Source organism: Sapajus apella, unplaced genomic scaffold (genome assembly GCF_009761245.1).
Source record: "Sapajus apella isolate SASKATOON/1434 unplaced genomic scaffold, GSC_monkey_1.0 scaffold19, whole genome shotgun sequence".
NCBI lineage: Eukaryota > Metazoa > Chordata > Mammalia > Primates > Cebidae > Sapajus > Sapajus apella.
This window is the reverse complement of record NW_022436959.1, coordinates 20494953-20516320: the sequence shown is the minus strand read 5'-3', so window position 1 is coordinate 20516320 and position 21368 is coordinate 20494953. Positions and strand designations below refer to the sequence as shown.

At 39.0% G+C, this 21368-nt stretch overlaps 1 pseudogene across 1 annotated transcript; it reads right to left on the bottom strand.

Annotated features, from left to right (window-relative positions):
• Positions 1-7469: 7469 nt before the first annotated feature.
• Positions 7470-20993, bottom strand: LOC116557559 (annotated as a pseudogene). Its single transcript, XR_004271575.1, has 3 exons — positions 20983-20993; positions 19789-19791; positions 7470-7860 (listed from the first exon to the last, which is right to left on the bottom strand). The product of XR_004271575.1 is annotated as an NADH dehydrogenase [ubiquinone] 1 alpha subcomplex subunit 1 pseudogene (transcript).
• Between the last annotated feature and the right edge of the window lie 375 nt (positions 20994-21368).

Below are 21368 nucleotides of genomic sequence, written 5' to 3'. Positions count from 1 at the left end.
AATTGATTTGTGTTAAGGTGAGCTCGCATGATTATTTTTTTTATTGAGTATCTGCTCCCTGGACAAGAGGATCCAGAGGGACAGCTTCAAGAGTGTTGTCTAAGGAGTGATTATTGCCATGGTAACCCGGGAGTGGCTTTATTTAAAGTTTTGGTGGAGCCAGCCCCAAGCTTTACTCATATTGATTGGTGAGAGGGAGACTGAAGAAGGGAAGTAGGTGAGGTGGGCAGCCACCGGCAAGCCCGGACCTTGTCAGGTGGTGACTATAAAGGTGCTGAGCAGCAGATGGGTGCCCAGAGAAAGGCCTGGTTTAGGGTGGGTAAAATGGCAATAGCACCTCATTCTTCACGTAGAAGTGGAAGAAGGCCTCTATTTCCTGCTTTTATGTATTTGTCCTTGGAATGAGAAATGATAACATTCAGGATATGTCTGCTCTAGTGTAAACATCTAAGAAAGTAATCTGATGGGATAGAGGCTGAGTTGGGAGATTTCCCAGTATGTGCCATCTTTATCCTAAGAAAACTCAGTGTTTAATACTAAACTTTTTTTTTTTTTTGAGACAGAGTCTTACTCTGTCACCAAGCTGGAGTGCAGTGACACGATCTCGGCTCACTGCAACCTCCACCTCCCAAGTTCAAGTGATTTTCCTCCCTCAGTATCCGAGTAGCTGGGATTACAGGCGTGCACCACCTCGCCTGGCTAATTTTTGTATTTTTAGTAGAGATGGGGTTTCACCATGTTGCCCAGGATGGCCTCAAGCTCTTGACCTCGTTAACCTCCCATCTTAGCCTCCCAAAGTGCTGGGATTACAGGCTCATACCACTGCACCCAGCCCCTAAACATATGTTTAATGGAACTAATATACTATCTAGGGGTGTGTGTGTCTGTGTCTGCATGTTTGTGTGCATGTGTATGTATGTGTTGTGTATGTATATGTACGTATATGTATGTGTCTGTATGCATATAACCAGGCAGTATCTTTCGTGGTGATGACTGATTAGTAACAGTGAAGGAAACTTCATTCAATCAATCGGTAATTGCGACCTGCCCACAATTTCCAGGCCCTTTTTTAGGCACAGAAGATTCAGCAGCAAATAAAACAGCAACATTCTTGGCCTCATAAAATTTACATTTTTGCATAGAGAGGCAGACGATACAGTGTGTTAGATGGAAGTAACGAGGATGGAGAAAAATAAAGCAAATAAGGAGTACATGGAACGTTGCTAGAGGCATCCGCAATTTTAAATGGAGTGCTAAGAGAAGGGAGACAGTCAGGGAGAGGAAAAAGCAAGGGCAAAAGCCTGCCCTGGGGGTGGAAGGATGCCATTTGGCTGGAGCCACATGAGCGGGGGCAGGTGGAGTAGGACGTGCAGCCAGAGAGATGCTGATTTCACTGTGCAGCAGATGGCCCGAAGTGCAAGGTCTGTGGTACTGAGAACACTGGACAAAAACTCTAGTATCTGTGCAAACTGATTCTTTGGGTTGGAGGATGATGCAGGATTATGGGCGGGTGTTGGAGAGGTTACGTTTTGTTCCCAGGGTCAGCCTCAGGAAAGGCACAGTCCATGAAGCGTTTCTCTGAGGCCCGTTGTAACTACTTCAGCAAGCTCAGCTTGTCCGGACTCCGAGCACCATTCCCTCAGCATCCCGGGCTCAGCTGTGATGCTTCCAAAGTCACCTGATAAACTTGTCCCTGCACAGCGGGGACCTGGCTGACACTGATTTAAGGTTGTCATTCATTTTGCATCTATAAGATGCTTGAAGATGAACATCCTTTAAGACTCAGAGATAATTTAACTTGATTCCATGCACACAGAAAGTTACTTTTATACTTAACTTCCTGTGTGGCATTGTATTAGGTACCTCAGGGAGATGCAAAGAGAAGTGAGACATGATACCTGCTCCTGGAGGACTTGATGCCTAAGTCAGGGATCGGGAGGAAAGAGTCTTTCTCAACCAACCATAACATTCTGCTAATGATAGCATTTCAGAAACGGTTACCAACCAGTGTAGGAGATACTTTTGGGAGGGACAACTTGTAATTTTTAAAACATAAGGATGCTAGCAGCTGCAAAAGCTGGTCTTGTGTTTCACTGTGATCCTCAGCGGCCTGTTTTAGCCTGGAGAGCCTGCAGCACTGTTGGCTGGCGTGAGACAGTGGGAAGAGTCTGGGCTGGTAGGACTGTGCCCGCGTTTGATCCTGGCTGCCAGCTGAGGGACCTTAGGAAGCTTCTTGATCTCTCTGTAGCTCAGTTTTCTCATGGGCAAATTAGGAATAAAATGGTAACTACCGCACAGGGTGTTTTAGAAGAACAAGAGAGTTAATACCTGCCATATACTAAGAATAGTGCTTCGAGCACAATAAGGCCACTGCAAATGTTATTTATTATCCCAAGCAGCAAACTCACTTCTTCTTCCTCTTTTCTAGCCACCAATTCTCTCTAGTGACTATATCTTCGTTAATAATTGATGCTTGCATAAACAAATAACACAACTTTTTCTTCCATTAGGAACAATCTGGAGACTCTCAAGAGATAACTATACATATGGAGAGATCCTATAAACCCTGGGGGAAAAAAGTTGTTACTTTCAAAATTGTTCAGTGTTACAGGAGTTTCTGGATAAGTGAACTTTTAAAATTAAACCTTAATGAATGTTACTTAGCAGTTTTCAATCTATCTTTCTTTATAGCAAGTGTTTTAGTAAATAAAAAATAATTAAAAGCATGAATATATGTGTATGTAAATTACAAGTAACTTCTGTGATTTTCAGCTATTTGTAAATTAAAACTAGAAATTTTTATCTCACCCGTATCTATGGAGTTTTTAAAGGGTCTTTTGAAGGTCTTAGAATCTGTAATACATGACATACAAGGAAGCTAAAAATGCTTGGTTCAGAAGCTATTGTAGGTTTACCTGCTTACCCTTCACATCTGTAATCCGAGAATTTACTGAACCACTTGCCTATGAATAAGCTGACTCACAGCATGCCTAACTGATGCTTCAGTTTGTATAAAAAAAAAAAAAGGAAGTCTTCTGTAGTGGCATAGTTGCTACCAAATAGAACTTGACTCAAGAGTTTTTCTAAAGGAATCTGTGATTGGGGGAAGACAAAATTTGAAAGGTAGTTGGCAAATAATGGGGAAATACATGATCTACTATAAGGAGAGAGAGAGAGTGTGTGTGTGTGTGTTTCAAAGCACACTGTATAAAAATCAAGGGTGCCTATGGTATTTTATAGAACCTCTGAAGATCTTATGGAGGAAGAGGAAAACTAGGCAGCCCCAAATTTCATTTAGAACAACTCTTACTTTTTGTTTTACACAGTGGACTTCGGAGTAAAGACTTCTTTTGAACAAATTTTTTTAGAAGCAGAACAGTTGAAAGCCTCTGTTATAGACCAAACCCTTTATTGCTAGTTTATTTTGCCCATCCTAGAAATGGCTAGTACCTTGCATGATGCTTCGCACAAGAAGAATTCAACAAATACACATTCAGTGCATAAAGCGAGATGGAAAAATGCACCCCACCCATTTGGTGACTGCGTAGAGTATGTTTAGGGGAGAAACAGAAACCAAGATTTCAAACAGGGCAGCTGCAGCTGAAGCATGGAAAGACGTGGATTGCCTCACTACGGGGTTTACACTTGATTTGGCCAGTAGTGGGAAGTACTTGTTAAATTAAGCAGTAAGAAATTAGCCTGAGGCTGTCTTCATATTTCAAGTTTCTATGTAACAAACTGCAAGTTTGTAAGCAAACCAAAACCTAATTTAGGAGTATGTTTTTGTAACAAGTAATTAGGTTTCAGCCAGTCACAGGTGGCCAACTCATCATACCATGCCCAAATAAGATAAATGCCTTATCACAATGTACCCCAATAAGGCAGATACCTAATTGTAGCTAATCAGGTGATTTCTCTGCTTTGCTTTCATGTTCAGCCTGTAGAAGCTTGCTGCTCCCATTGGTGGGCAGAGCTCTCAACCTTTTCTGGTTCTGAGTGTTGCCCAATTCCTAAATTGTTCTTTGCTCAAACTTTTAATTTGCCTGAAGTTTTTAACATACCTTTTAAAAATTTTTTTAAAGTTTTAAAATTTTTTAGATAAAAACGTGTCGAGAGGTAATTCACATACATTACAGTTTGCCCATTCCAAGTGAATAAGACAGTGTTTTCATTATTCTCACATGTATATGCAAGCAACATCACAGTCAATTTTAGAATATTTTTTTCATCTCAAAAAGAAACCCTGTTTCTTTTAGCTGTTCTCTCCTATTTCCCTACCCACCTCCTCCAGACCTAAGTAGCCAGTAGCCTACTCTGTCTCTAGATTTTCCTGTACTGGACATTTTATGTAAATAGTCACATGTAGACTTTACTTAGCACAATATCTTTAAGGTTCTTTTAGCATAATGTCTTCAAGGTTCATCAAGTTGTAGAATAAGTCAGTACTTCATTCCTTTTTATGGCTATCATAATAATTAAAAAATTCCATCTTAGATGCTGATTTTTAAATTAACTTTCATTTTATAAACAGGTGGCACATGTGCAGGCTTGTTATCTGGAGGTATTGTATAATGCTGAGGTTTTTGGTATGGATCCTGTCACTCAGGTAGTAAGCATAGTACCAGTAGGTAGGTTTTCAACCCATTCCCTCCTCCCTTCATTCCCACTCTTGCATTCCATAGTGTCTATTATTCTCACCTTTATGTCTGTGTGTGCTCAGTGTTTAAAGGATATTTCATTGAGAACATGTGGTATTTGGTTTTCTGTTCCTGCATTAATTAGCTTAGGATGATGGCCTCCATCTGCATCCATATTGCTGCAAAGGACATGATTTCTTTTCTATGGCTGTATAGTATTCCATGGTGTACATGGGCTACATTTTCTTTATCAATTCTACCGCTGATGGGGACTTGGGTCAATTCCATGGCTTTGCTGTTATGAATAGTGCAGCAATGAACATACAACTTAATGTTCCTTTTCGGTAGAAGGATTCATTTTCCTTTGGGTATATACCTGGTAATGAGACTGCTGTGTGGAATGGTACCTCTGTTTTAAGTTCTTTGAGAAATCTCCAGACTGCTTTCCACAGTGGTTGGACTAATTGGCATTTCCACCAGCAGTATATAAATGTTCCCATTTCTTTGCAGCCTCACCAGCATACATTGTTTTTTGACTTTTTAATAAGAGCCATTCTGATTGGTGTGAGATGTATTTCATTGTGGCTTTGATTTGCATTTCTCTGATGATTAGTGATGCAGAGCATTTCTTCATATTTGTTGGCCACTTCTATATCTTCTTTTGAGAAGTGTCTGTTCACTTCCTTTGTCTATTTTTTGATGATGATATTTATTTTTTGTTTGTTAATTTTCTAAAATTCCCTATAGATTCTGGATATTTGGCCTTTGTTGGATTTGTTGGATGCATAGTTGGTGAATGTCTTCTCTCATTCTGTAGGTTGTCTCTTTACTCTGTTGATATATTATTTTGCTGTGTAGAAGCTCTTTAGTGTAAGTATGTCCCACTTATCTATTTTTGTTTTTGAAGCAATTGCATTTGCAATTATGTAGCCAATAAATTATTTGGTCAGTCATTGGCTAAGAGGAAAAAAAATCTTTGACAAGGCTAATGTCACAAAGAATATTTCCTAGGTTGTCTTCCAGGATTTTGATGGTTTAAGGTGTTACATTTAAATTTTTGTTTCATTTTGAGATAATTTTTGTATGTGGTGAAAGTAGGGGTCCAGCTTCAATCTTCTGCAGATGGCTAGCCAGCATACTACTTCTTCTCAAGGAGACTCATATGATTCAGGGTGGGCTTTTAATTAAAAGTGTTTTATATTGTTTTGGATAGAGAGAAAAAGTGGTATAGAAGGCTATTTGGAATTTTAGATAATACTTAAAGATAGGCTAAATTGGATTGTGCCAGTGGGAATAAAAATGAGGAACAGAGGAGGTAGAAGAGGCTGGACTGGCAGCTGGTTTGATATAAAAATGGGAGAGATGTGTTTTACCTCAAGATCTCTTTCTCTCTGTCTTTCTCTTTCTTACTTTCTCTTCATTTTCATCTTCATCTTCATAGTTGAGGAAAACAACTTTAACATTTTTACCTAAAAGATTTCTAGTGATGGGGTGAAAGAATACATGTGGGATGGACTTCTTATATGGAAAGGGCAGTGGATGATGGAGACTGAAAACAGATCATGAGAAAGGGCAAGAAGGAGACCTTTGATTTAATGTTTGGAGCAGTATATTTTTTTATTTTATTTTTTTTGAGATGGAGTCTAGCACTGTTGCCCAGGCTGGAATGCAGTGGTGTGATCGTGGATCACTGCAACCTCTGCCTCCAGGGTTCAAGTGATTCTCCTGCCTCAGCCTCCTGAGTAGCTGGGGTTAAAGACATACACCAGCATATCCAGTTAATTTTTGTATTTTTAGGAGAGATGGGGTTTCACCATGTTGGTCAGGCTGGTCTTGAACTCCTGACCTCGTAATCTGCCTGCCTCATCCAGGCGTTAGCCACCACGTGGTTGCAAACTGTTTATTTTCAGTGTGAACTTCTCTATTATTTACTCTAAGCCACTAAAAACTCAGACTCAGGAGTGAGGCCGGACAAGTTACCTGAATTTTAGTAAATGGATTTCTGTGTTATTTCCTGTGTTTAGGTCTTCATTTAGGTTCCTGTATATAAGTTTTACCTCCTGTTGTGGTCCTTCTGAAATAAAGCCTCGTCCTTATTCTTCCAGAACCTTCCTAAAACTGGCATTCAGTAACTGGACCTCTGCTATCTGCTCTCAGAATTCCCTCATGCTGTCTGTTGGAATCTCTGAATGTTACCTGCTTTTGGGTATTTCCATGCTGTGTTTTACTTGTTAGGGCCTCTGGCTCTCCAGGTTGAATCTCCCCTCTGGAATTATTTGTCTTAAATTAACTCCCACTTGTAGATACAGCTAGTGCTCGACTTACGACCACGATTGGTTCTGACAGACCGGTCGTAACACGATTTGGTCGTAAGTTGAGTAGGCTATATGCACGCAGAGATGGTAGTGCTGCTGGAAGCTGGTCCGCACTGTCGTATGCCCAGCTGGGCAACGTTTGTGCTGCCAGACGCCGAGCAGTCGTGGCTAGCGATTGTGATCGTAAAGTCAAATGGTCGTAAGTTGCATAGGTCGTAAGTCGATCAATACCTGTAATGTTTTCTGTTTGACTGACTGAATTTTCTACAAAAACTAACACCAGAGTCCTAACATTCAATGCTGCCTGGCTCTTGGAGTTCTCTTTCCAGGGTCCTTGGTCCCTCACTTTACGCCCCACCTGCTGAATTGTACTGGATCATTTCTTCAAGGCACCAAGTGCTTTTCTGCATCAGCTCTTTGTAGATGTCATTGCTCTATTGTAAAGGATCGTTCTGCTTTCTTCTTAGAACAACTGGCTATTTTTTTTTGATTTTTTATTTCATTTTATTTTTATTAAGCACTACATAACACACTGCATGCTGCATAATATACTGTATAATCTTCTAGCAGGGGTAGATGACCATAACTGAGTTATTTTTTCATCAATCAGGAAAATGCTTCTTTAATCAATGTTCTCCAAACCCTTTGACTTATAGTAAAGATCAACTCCAGAGATGTGCCTATCTCTTTCCACCAAATTCCATGGATACAAAACATGAGCAACCCTTTTTTCCTTGCCGCCATTAGTGAACCTGTGGATGTACGCAGTAGACACTCCTGGAATAAGCAAGCACATGCCCATGGCGGCGAGTCCAGGGAGTATCTCAAACCACATCTCTGCCCGGTTACCTAGGCCAAAACCCTACTTCTAGGTCCTTGAAAGGTGACGGATCTTTGGCTCTCTTCCCCTATTTTTGTTTTGTTTCGATACAGGGTCTCATTCTGTCACCCAGGCTGGCATGCAGTGACATGGAGTGCAGTGGCACAATCTTAGTTCACTGCAACCTCTGCACCCTGGGCTCAAGTGATCCTCCCACCTCAGCCTCCTGAGTAGCTGGGACTACAGGCATGTGGCACCATGCCTGGCTATATTTTTGTATTTTTAGTAGAGATGGGATCTTGCCATGTTGCCTAGGCTACAACTGGCTATTTTTTGCACCATTTCAGAAAAGCCTCTGTAGCCATTGTATCCAAGTAAGTAGGCTTTCCTTGCTCCTGTCTATCATTTTCCCATTTCTTCCCTTCATAGCTATTTCACAAATACTTCAGTATCTGCAAGTATTTTTTAATCTGTTCATCTGTGACTTGATTGTTTCCCCTGCTATATTACATGCTCTTTGTCATTGTTGCACTTCCAGCACTGAGTGTAGTATGCGTTTCAAAATTATTTGCTGAAGGAATATGTGTGCCTTTTTATATGATCTTAAAGTAGGTAATTGGGAACAAAAGTCAGTTTTTAGGTCTTTAAGATGTAATTTGCTGGAAAATAATCTGTGGAAAACTACATACCAATAACTCAAGAGATTGGTGGCAAGGAAGGATGATAGTCTGAGGGAGCAGCCAGGGCTGATAAAGGCTTATTTTAGAGCAGAGGCTGTCTGAGCTTGTTAGAGGTAACAAGGAAAGGATTCCCAAGGACTGCAAGAATTGAAGAGACAAAAAGATCCATGGTGAAGCAGTGGAAAAACTGGAGGAAAGGTTTTCCTTGACAATCAGAAGATAGAATATCTCTTCTTCAGCAACAGGTAAAATTTTGGAGGACAGTGGGAGGGAAGCTGATGGAGTTCAGTTTGGTTGGTTTTACCCACGCATGTAGATGGGAGGTGGTTTTGTCTACTTAAGCGAAGTTGGGTATTGTAGAAGGAAAAGACTTGAAACTACTCAGCCTCCCAAAGTAGCTGAGATCAGAGAGCATGACTTCAGACAGCCAGGGTTTATGACCTTCCTTCTGAAAAGTAAATTGCTTTTCAGTTAAAGAAATCATACAGTAGAGATTGTGGAGTTACCTTTCACTTAGGGACTTTTCGATTGGTTTTCTTTTTTTTTCAGTTTCATATTAGCATCAGATAAGCTGACAGCATATTTTATGGGTCATTTAGCAGATATTGGGATAAGAGGAAGATGATAGAGAGAGAAAGGAGAGTTCCTGTTGTATTAAATAATATAGTAATGTTTTTTATTGCGTGGCATGGGGTGCATATTCTATTTGAGCCTTTTTTTCCTTCTAGAATTAAATCCTCTTTGCATGATCAGTTATACATAGGGCATAATTTATTTATTTACTTTTGAGATGAAGTCTTGTTCTTGTTGCCCAGGCTGGTGTGCAGTGGCATGATCTTGGCTCACTACAACCTCTGCCTCCTGGGTTCAAATGATTCTCCTGCCTCAGCCTCCCGAGTAGCTGAGATTACAGGCATGCACCACCACACCCAGCTAATTTTGTATTTTTAATAGGGATGGGATTTCTCCATGTTTGTTAGGCTGGTCTCCAACTCCTGTCCTCAGGCGATCCACCCACCTCGGCCTCCCAAAATGCCGGAATTACAGGTGTGAACCACCACCCCAGGCCTTTTATTTTTTAAACTAAAAATGTTACTTAACTTGTTGACTTCTCACTTGACTAAAAGAGTGATTATAATATTGGTTGTTACATTCGATACATTGTGTATGCATTGGGGCCTTAGCTTCTCCATTTTAAAAAAAGAATATAGTAATGAACTATGTTGGGTTGCTAGGAGGAAAATAAACAGTGATATTGTAAAGGGCTGGCTAAATATTAAATGCTATACAAATACCTTTGGTGCTGCTATCCAGGAAGGACTCATGACCTTTTAGATAATGTTTATTAAATTTCCGAGAAAAGAACATGAATGAACAACAAAGCAGACATTGCTGTTGGAAATCAGTCCCCTGATATATTACTGATAAGCAAGACTGGTTTTCAGTTATACTTTCCTGTTGAGGAAATGCAAACACTTTAGTACATGATCTTACCGTCTTAGTGTCATGAATTGGGGGCCATTTTTACAAAGAAAGGAAGCTTGACCAGAAATATGTGACTTGATAAGGATCAGTAACGTGGCAGGTAAGAGGGGAAATTTACATGAACATCTGGTTCTGTAGGTAATGAGTCACATGCTCCATGATTCCAGCGGGCTTGCACCAACAACAATTCCTGGTACCTAGTAGGTGCTGAATAAATGTTCCTTGCTTCAGTGAATATTATTTTTAAAACGTCCCATTGTCTAACCACCAGTCTCCTAATCAGCGTGAAATACGTTCTGCTTTCCTCTGCAACAATAGATTTGTTCATGACTCGGTTTCATACAGGATTTAGGATTAGGATTGTAATTTTGTAATCTCATACCCCAAATAAAATAAGAAGTTATTTAAGTGGAGTGACAGCCAGCCTCTTTCTTGAGAGTTACTGTTTGCAGAAGACTTCTATATTCATTTTCTCTGCCAACCCTGCTAGCATAGAGAAAATAAAGTCTCTGCCCTAGGAGGGTAGTCTCTATTTAACTTTGCTTAACCAGGCATGAAGAGTAGGTATTAGTTCAATTTTTCTGAAGAGCAAGCTGAAAATTCAGGAGATTATTTTTCTGCCTAACATGCTATGATCAATACGTTGCGGAAACAAGGCTAGAATTGAGATCTCCTAGTTCATAGCCCCATGTTTTTTTATTTCCTAAATTAAGAAAAAAAACAAAACAAATGAATACATAAGTAAAACCTGATGTTCAGTCCTTTAATAACACTTTGAATTATAGTAGCAAGAACCTGTGTTAAATAAGAATAAAATGCCTAGAAGTCTATTATTAATATTTTTATGGAATATTATATTAGCTAGAATAATAGAAATAGCAAACACTATTGCCAGATACTCTCATAAGTGCTTACTTTAATGCTCATAACAATTCTTTGATATAAGTACAGCAAACATTGCTATCAAATCTATTTTATTACTGAGTTTGAGTAGCAAAATTGAAAAATGACAATATTATACCATCCAAATAAATTTGGTTCCTCTTTTAAGATAACAAGTAGTAGGAGTTTAAATAGCAAGATATTTATTCAAATCTATTTAGTTCCTAAATTAGAAAGTGAGTATATTTATATTATATTTGCTTTATATAAGAGGAAACCGAGGCCAATGGAAGTGAAGAACTTGCCCAAGGCCACACATAGGGTGGATCCAGGCAGTCCAGCTCCTGAATAAGTTCTTATTTACTACACTATTCTGTCCTTCACCAGCTCCCCCAGAAATGTGCCAAAAAGTTCAGGGCCTTAAGTTTTGAGGAGAAGAAAAAAAATAGTAAAAGCAAAGGATTATTACAATATAGTTGGGAAATGAGGAGGGAGAACAGCTGTAATGATTTGGGTAGGTGAATCTGGACCAAATGACATTCACTTACCTATGGTTTTACTTCAAAACCTGGGAATCAACAGATGCATTTTCTATCAAATGCCTGCTGCTCAGAATCCCTATTTGTTTTAATGTTATTAGAAAAGTGATTAACCCAGCTGGAATCAGTATTAGCTACTTTACTTTTCTTCTAGATGTGTGTCTAAAATTTTACCTCTGGGGTACATGCTGAATGGGCTCTGCTTCATTCAGCAAGTTATACAAGAGAAAACAATTTATTAGTGCTGTTCTTAAGTGATACTTGCTGGGCAGTATTTCCAAGAGATGTTTCCTAAAAAAATGGTTCTATGGTCAAAGAGGCTTGGAAATCATATGTATTATATAGTAAGGATCCCATGGAAGATTGCACATTGGCATATTAAAGGTTTTATGAAGTTTTGCAGGAAAGAAGTTATTTAACTTTGCTTAACTAAGCATTTATTCAGCCTATTTAATACAAAAAATGTAAGGAGCTTCATTGTTGTAATTATTTATAAGATATTAACATTCATGGAACAAATTTCAGAAAATCTTGAATTAATGTAAAAAACTTCTTGGCCCGGCGTGGTGGCTCACGCCTATAATCCCAGCACTTTGGGAGGCCGAGGCGGGTGGATCATGATGTCAAGAGATGGAGACCATCCTGGTCAACATGGTGAAACTTCGTCTCTACTAAAAATACAAAAATTAGCTGGGCATGGTGGCGCACACCTGTAGTCCCAGCTACTCGGGAGGCTGAGGCAGGAGAATTCCTTGAACCCAGGAGGCGGAGGTTGTGGTGAGCCGAGATCGTGCCATTGCACTCCAGCCTGGGTAACAAGAGTGAAACTCCGTTTCAAAAAAAAAAAAAATCCGTCTCATTAAAATAGATATGTTACAGACTCAGACCACAGCTTAGTTGACATGATAATGTGCAAATGTGCAGTTTATTTAGAGAAAAATAAAACCACTTATACTCTTTAATGTCAATAATGCTCTCGTGTACAGTTTTTTAATTTACATTACATCATTTGACTCAAAACCACTGCTTGAGAAAGTAGGACAGATATTATTCCAGTTAATATAAGGAAAAATGAGGCTCAAAAGGTAGCATCACCAGCTACTCTAGCGCTCAAAGATATGGTGGCTGACGACAACACACTTGCTTCACAGATGTATCAAACCATCTTATGTCCTGTGAACTTGCTTGGTTGGGGGGACTTGTGTTTACAGTTGTGTTTTTCATAATGGTTGCTCGTGCATGTGGATCTAGCAACCTCCTCTTTGGTGATTCACATTAATGGTCATTGGGAAATATCTTATGTAGCATCTGACTGCTGTGGAAAGAGAAGTTTATGGTCATAGGAAGAAAAAGACAAAAATAAATATTCTAGGAGAAAAGATTAGTATGAATTAGTGTTCCAGAGAATTGAAATAACTAAAAAATACACTATGAAAAGAATGAAAAAGATTGGTTATTACGCAGTTGTGTTAACTTTCACAAAAATTAGTGGACATTGAGTAATAGCCCACAAGTTGACCAGAATTATAATTACAATGTTCTTCAAGCAAGTAGGCATAGAAGTTCGTCTCTAAAATTTTTTCAGTAGAATGACAGGATTTTACATTTGAGAATGGTTTTAGAGATCAATTAATCCAGATCCCTTATTTTATAAATGAGGAAATAGGCCAAGATGAGTTAAGGGCTCTACCAAACACCCGCTGCTTTAGTGCAAAACTGGACAAGATTCCAAATCATCTCACTCTTCAAGAAAAGGCTGCCTGGAAATTTGGGAGCAAGATGGCCAAATAGAAGCCTCCAGTGATGGTCCTCCCCATAGGAACGCCAAGCTCAACACCTATTCATGTAAAAAACACCTTCATAACAACTAAAAATAAGATTAGTGGTCACAATGCTTGGTTTTTACATCTTATCAAGGAAAGAGGTACTGAAAGGGGGTTGGAGACAGCCTTGAATCACTGACAATGCCCTTCCCCATCCTCTGACAGCAGCCACGTGGAACAGAGAATCTGTGTGCTTGTGGTGACAGAGAGAGTGCAGTGATTATGGAACTTTGCATTGGAACTCAGTGCTGCCCTGTCATGGCAAAGAGCAGTACAGGGCAGAACTCAGTTGGCACCCACAGAAGGAGCATTTAGACCAGGCCGAGCCAAGGGCAAATCATCAATCCCAGCAGCTACAACCTGACTTATAGCAAGCCCTGCCACCATGGGCTATACTGCTGTGAGCCTTGAATAAACTTGAAAGGCAGTCTAGGCCGTAAGGACTGCAACTCCTGTGGAAGAGTGGACTCAGGTACGTGTGACCTACTGAGACACCTTGTAGGGTGGCCAAGGGAGTGCTTGCACCACCACTCCGCCCCAACCCCAGGCAGTGCAGCTCACAGCTCCAGGAGAAACCCCTTCCCTCTGCTTTAGAAGAGGAGAGGGGAGAGTAAAGAGTAATTTGTCTTGCAACTTGGATACCTGTTCAACCACAGTAGATAGACCTCCATAGTCCTGAGGCTCCTATTCCAGGCTCTAGCTCCCAGATGACATTTCTAAATACACCTTGTGCCAAAAGGGAATCCACTGCTTTGAAAGGAAGGACCCAGTACTCGGAGGATTCATCACCTGCTGCCTAAAGAGCCCTTGGGTCCTGAATATTCAGCAGTGACAGCCAGGAAATACTTGCTGTGGCCTTGGGTAAGACTCAGAGCCATGCTGGCCTCAGGTGTGACCCAGTATATTCCCAGCTGTGGTGGCTGTGGGGAAGAACTCCTTCTGCTTGAGAAAAGAAGAGAGAAGCATAAAGATGACTTTGTCTTGCAGCATGAGTACCCGCCCAGCCACAGTGGGGTACCGCAACAAGAGAGATCCTGGACTCTCCAGTTTCAGTCCTTGGCTTCTGGACAGCATTTCTGGACCTGCCCTGGGCCAGAGAGGAGCCCACTGCCCTGAAGGGACAGATATGGGAGTGGCAGCATTCACCATAGCTGATTGAAGAGCCCTTGGGCCTTGAATGAACATTGGCAGTAGCCAGGCCATGCTCACAGTGGGCCTGGGACACTAGTGACCATAGGGAGAGATTCCTCCACTTGAGAAAAGGGGAGGGAAGAATAAGAAGAACTTTTTCTTAAGGCTTGGATGCTAGCTCAGTTGTAGTAGAATAGAGTGCCAGATAGATCCCTAAGTTTCTCTGTTGCAGGCCTTGGCTCCTGGATGGCATCTCTGAACCTGCCCAGGGCCAAGAGAAACCTACCGCCCTGAAGGGAGGGACACAAGCCTGGCTGGATTTGCCACCTACTGTATAGACTCCTTGAGCCTTGGGTGAACACAGCTGGTATGCTCTGGGCCCAGTGCTTTACTGGCTTCAGGTCTGACCCAGAAAAGTTGTAGTGGTGGTGGCCACAGGGGTGATTTTTCAGCACCCCTCCAGCTCCAAGTGGCTCATCACAGAGAGAGACTGTGTTTGCTTGTGGGAAGCAGTCTCTGCCTGGTAATCCAGGGAATTCTTCTGGATCTCACCCAAGACAACCAAGGTGGTACCTCTATGAGTCTGCAAGAGCAACAGCGTTACTGGGCTTGGGGTTTCCCCTAAAGCAGATATGGCTGCAGTGAAGAAAGACTAGATTACAACACCCAAGTCCCTTTGAATACCTAGAAAGCCTTCCTAAGAAGAACGGATACAAACAGGCCCAGATTCTGAAGACTACAATAAATATCTAACTCTTTAATGCCCAGACACAGATGAACATCCCCCTGCATCAAGACCATCCAGGAAAACATAACCTCACCAAACAAATAAGGAACCTGTGACATATCCCAGTGATACATAATTATATGACCTTTTAGATAGTGAATTCAAAATAACTGTTTTGAGGAAGCTCAACAAAATCCAAGGTAACATGGAGAAGAAACTCAGAATCCCATCAGAGATATTTAACAAAGAGATTTAAATAATTAAAAAGAATCCAACAAATATTCTGGAGCTGAAAAATGCAGTTGACATATTGGATAATGCATCAGTCTCTGAATAGTAAAATTTATCAAGCAGCAGAAAGAATTAGCTCAAAAACAGGCTATTTGAAAATACGCAATCAGAGGAGACAAGAGGAAAAAGGAAGAACAATGAAGCATGCCTACAAGATGTAGAAAATAGCTCAAAAGGGCAAATCTAAGAGTTATTGGTCTTAAGGAGGAGGCAGAGAGAGAGAGAGGCGTGCAGGGGGAGAGGGGGAGAGAGCGTGCGCAGAGTAGAAAGTTTATTCAAAGGGATAATAATAACTTCCCAAACCTAGAGAAAGATATCAACATCCATGTACAAAAGGTTATAGAATAGTATGAAGATTTAAGCCAAATAAGACTACCTCAGGACATTTAATAATAAAACATCCAAAAGCCAAGGATAAAAAAGGATCCTAAAACCAGCAAGACAAAAGAAAAAAATAACATACAAAGGAGCTTCAGTAAGTCTGGCAGCAGACTTCTCAATGCAAACTTTGTAGACTGGGAGAGAGTGGCTTGAAATATTTAAAGTGCTGAAGGAAAAAAAAATATTTTAGACTAGTGTATCCAGTGAAAATGTCTTTCAAATATAAAGGAGAGATGCTTCCCCAGACAAACAAAGCTGAGGTATTTCATCAACACTAGACCTGTCTTACAAGAAACACCAAAGGGAGTTCTTCAGTCTGAAAGAAAAGAATGTTAATGAGCAATAAGAAAACATCTGAAGTTATAAAACTCATTGTTGCTAGTAAGTACACAGAAAAACAGAATCTTTGTGTCAAAAAACAACATATGAGTGTAAACTATTCATATGTTGAGTAGAAAGAGTACAAGATGAACCTATACAAATAATAACTACAACAACTCTTCAAGAGATAGTATAATAAGATATAAGTAGACACAACAAAAAGTTAAAAAGAAAAGGGATGAAGTTAAATTGTAGAGTTTTCACTGGTTTTCTTTCTGCTCATTAGCTTTTTTTAAGGCAATTAGTATTAAGTTGTCATCAGTTTAAAATAATGGTTTATAAGATATTATTTGCAAGCCTCATGGTAACCTCAAATAAAAAAAAAACTACAACAGAAACAAAACAAATAAAAAACAAGGAATTATACTACCAGAGAAAATCACCTTTACTAAAAGCAAGATGCAAAAACAGGGATAAAGGAAAAGAAGACAATGAAACAACCAGAAAGCAAAACAATGACAGGAGTTAGTCCTTACTTACCAATAATAACATTGAAAGTCGATTAAACTTTCCAATCAGAAGTCATGGAGTGGCTGAATGGATAAAGGAAAAAAAAGACCCAATAGTCTGTTGCCTACAAGAAATACACTTCACCTATAAAGATACACATATACTGAAAATAAAGGGATGGAAAAAGATATCCATGCAAGTAGAAACCAGAAAGAGCAGGAGTAGCTATATTTATATTATACAAAATAGATTTTGAGACCAAAACTATAAGAAGAGACAAAAAGACAAAGAAGGTCATTATCTAATGATAAAGGGGTCAGTTTAGCAAGAGGATATAACAATAGTAAATATAGGCCGGGCGCGGTGGCTCAAGCCTGTAATCCCAGCACTTTGGGAGGCCGAGGCGGGTGGATCACGAGGTCAAGAGATCGAGACCATCCTGGTCAACATGGTGAAACCCCGTCTCTATTAAAAATACAAAAAATTAGCTGGGCATGGTGGTGCGTGCCTGTAATCCCAGCTACTCAGGAAGCTGAGGCAGAAGAATTGCCTGAACCCAGGAGGCGGAGGTTGCGGTGATCCGAGATCGCGCCATTGCACTCCAGCCTGGGTAACAAGAGCGAAACTCCGTCTCAAAAAAAAAAAAAAAAAGAAAAACAAAAACAAACAAACAAACAAAAACAATAGTAAATATATATGCACCCAACACTGGAGCACTCAGATAAATAAAGCAAATATTATTAGAGGTAAAGAGAGAGATTAATGTCAATACAATAATAGCTGGAAGCTTCAACACCACACTTTCAGCATTGGACAGATCAGACAAAATCAGCAAAGAAACATCAGACTTAATCTTTACTATAGAACAATGTATCTAATTGATATTTCTAGAACATTTCATCCAATGGTTACAGAATACACATTCTTCTTCTCAGCACATGGATAATTGTCAAAGATGGATCATATTTTAGGTCACAACAAAACAAGGCTTAAAAAATTCAAAAGAATTGAAATCATATCAAGCATCTTCTCTGACCACAATGGAATAAAACTGGAAATCGACAACAAGAGAAATTTTGAAAACTATATAAACACCTGGAAATTAAATAATTTGCTCTTGAATGACCAGTGGGTCAATGAAGATATTAAGAGGGAAATTAAAAAAATTTATTGACACAAATGTAAATGGAAACATAACATATCAGAACCTATGGGATTTAGTGAAAAGCAGTGCTAAGAGGAAAGTTATAGCAATGTGTCTATTTGAAAAAGGAGAATAACTTCAAATAAGCAACCCAACAATGCATCTTAAAGAACTAGAAAAGCAAGAGGAAACCAAACTCAAAATTAGTAGAAGAAATAATAAAGATCAAGCAGAAATACATGAAATTGAAATAAAAAATACAAAAGATTAATGAAACAAAAAGTTGCTTTTGAAACCAAAATAAGAAAAACAGGGAAAGCCCAAATAAATCAGAGATGAAAAAGGAGACATTACAATTGATAACACAGAAATTCAAAGGAACAGAATAGTGAACCCAGAAACAAATCCAGACATCTACAGCGAACTCATTTTCAACAAAAGTGTCAAGAACATCCATTGGGGAAAGGACAATCTCTTCAATATATGGCATTGAGAAAACTGGATATCCTTAGGCAGAGGAATGAAACTAGGGCCTTATCTCTCACCATATACAAAAATAAAATTAAAATCAATGAAAGACATAAATCTAGACCTGAAATTATGAAACTACCAAAAGAAAACATTGGGGAAATGCTCCAGGATATTGGTCTGGGCAAAGCTTTTTTATGTAAGACCTCAAAAGCATAGGCAGCAAAAGTAAAAATAGGCAAATAAAATCACATCAAGCAAAATGCTTCTGCATGGCAAAACAATCAACCAAGCAAAGAGACAGCCCATATAGTGGGAGAAAATATCTGCAAACTATCCATCTGATAAGACGTAAGAGATTGATAACCAGAATATATAAGAAACTCAAAAAACTCTATAGGTGAAAATTCTAATAACCTGCTTTAAAAATGAGCAAAAGATCTGAATAGACATTTCTCCGAAGAAGACATACAAACGGCAAAGGGGTCTACAAAGAGGTGCTCAACATCACTGATCATCAGAGAAATGCAAAACAAAACTACAATGGGATATCATCTCACCCCAGTTAAAATGGCTTTTTTTTTCTTCCAAAAAAGACAAGCAATAACAAATGCTGTCAGGGATATGGAGAAAAGGGAACCCTTGTACACTGTTGGTGGGAATGTAAATTAGTACCACCACTATAGAGAACAGTTTGGGGGTTCCTCAAACAAATTAAAATAGAGCTACCATATGATCCACTAATCCCATTGCTAGGTATATAAATATATGCACCTACTATGTATGTACCACATAAATATAGGCGCCTATTATGTACCCATAAAAATAAAATAAAATGCTACATGTTATAGTGAAAGGCAGTAGGAGAATTCCCAGGGTGAGATATGATAGCTTCTGATATGCAAATATGTCTCCAGAACATGAATAGAAACCCACCCACTGTACCAGAAGCTGACTGCAAGAATTGCTCTTTCAGCTGTCCTCTACATCTTGGAGTATTTAATTACCTGCTATTCTGAAATTTGTAGAATTCCTGTGCATGGTTATCTCTTACCTTGAGAAGCTAAACTCAGGGTAGTTTGACATATTGTTCCTTTAATTAATCGTGGCTGAAAATATTTTTCTCTTGTTCTGTCTTCATTGAGTTTTCATAGATTCATTCCACTCTCATGGCTTAATGACTTTGGGTTTTTGTTGGCCTTGTGAATCTAATTTATGTTAGCAATATTTCTCTCTCTTGAACTCGATTTCTTCTGCCATTTTCTCCTAATGAGAACACTGAAGTAATAAATTCTCTCAATAAAATTCTCCGTACGGTCACAGAGTGAGTAAGTGGAGCCAGAACACTTACTCAGGTGAGCCAGGTATAAGCACACTTTCTGGTCCAGACACTTGTAAATGAGATAATATCTGCCTTGCAGGGCTTGTTTTAAGGATTAATAATAATTTTTACAAGATCTCTGGCATATAACAGGTATCCAATAAGTGGAAGATACCACTATTGTTGTTAACATTAGGTACAGGGCTATCTCTTTGAAAAGCATTCACATTAATGTACCAAAATGAAACATTGATATAATAAAAGCTTTCCTGTGTGTGTATGGCAGAGCTAGGAGAGGGGTACAATTCAGTGCAGTCTAAGGGCTTTATCTCTTGTGCTCTTGTGCCCCTGCTTGACCCAGGGCTATATTAATTCTTTGGCAAAACAGGCCCCTTGTTCTTCAGACAATCATCATAAGTATTATTTTCCTTAATTTACTTTCGGATTAATATTGAATGTGAGACTGTAATGGCTATTAGTGGGGGGCACATTGACTATTGACTCATGATAAAATCAGTATTCAGAATAGAGGGAAGTTGAAGTTGAGGTACAACTTATATCGGGTTAAGCATGGCTAAGCCATTAGCAATTTCTACCCGAGCTTAAAAAGAATGAGACCTTTTTCCTGTCTTCCTGTAGGTTATGTGAACGGTTTTTAGAATTCCATTTTGACTTATCTATAGCATTTCTGAGTGTATCTCTTTGTTTAGATATTCTGGTGGTTACTCTACATATTACATTTTCTCTATGTATTTATCTATCTAATCTTAACAGTTAACTGACATTGACATTTTACCAGTTTAAGTGAAGGGTAAAAACTTTACCTCCCTTTAGGTCTCTTTACCTTCTCCTTTTTATGACAGAGTTGTCTTAAGTATTTTCTGTATGTATCTTTAGCACCACATCATATAATACTATAATTTTTGCTTTAGCCATCAAACATAATTTGGAAAACTCAAAAGAAGAAGACAAATATATTGTACTTCCCTATATTCTTACTCTTTCTGCTGTTTCTTCTTCCTGATGTTCCAAAATTCCTTTTTTACCATTTGCATTCTGTTTCAAAAATTTTCTTTAGCCATTCTTTTTGGGTTAGATGCTGACAACAAATTCTTTTAAGTTTCATGAACTGGAGAATTCCTTGATTCTCCAAATACAGGATGCTAGGTTCACAGTTTTTTCTTTCAACAATGGAAAAATGTTGTCCCTGCTCCTGGCTTCCAGGGTTTCTCTGAGAAATCTGCTGTCTTTTCAATTGTTTTCCCGTATGTGTCATGCATTGTTTTTCTCCCTGCTTTTTAGGACTTTGTCTTTAGTTTTCAGAAATTTTATTATCATATGTTAAATTTCTGTTTTCTATCTGGATTCTGTGGATTTCTATCTTTTGTCAAACTGGAAATCTGTCAGTAAACTTACTTTTTTAAAATATTTTTTCAGCCCGACATCTCTTTCCTTTCCTTCAAAGAAGCCAGTGACCTGAATGTTGAAACTTTTGTTATAATCCCACAAGCCCCGTGAGGCTGTGTTCATTTTTTCATCACATTCTCTATTGTTCATATTTAGTGATGTTTTTCTTCTGTCTTCAAGTTTGCTAATTCTTTCCTCTGTTTTCTTCATTCCTTTTTTGAGCCCATCTATTAAGTTATTTTCTTAAAAATTTCATTTGTACTTCTCCACTTCAAAATTTCCATTTGGTTTTTCTTTTTATTTTTTCTTCTGTTTCTTCACTGAGACTTTCTAATTTTTAAATTTGCCTTAAGCATGTCTGTAATTGCTCACTGAAGTACCTTTATGATGGCTGCTTTAAAATCCTTGCCAGGTAATCCCAACATCTGTGTCGTCTCCATGTTGACATCTGTTGATTGATTTTTCTTATTCAAGTTGAGATTTTCA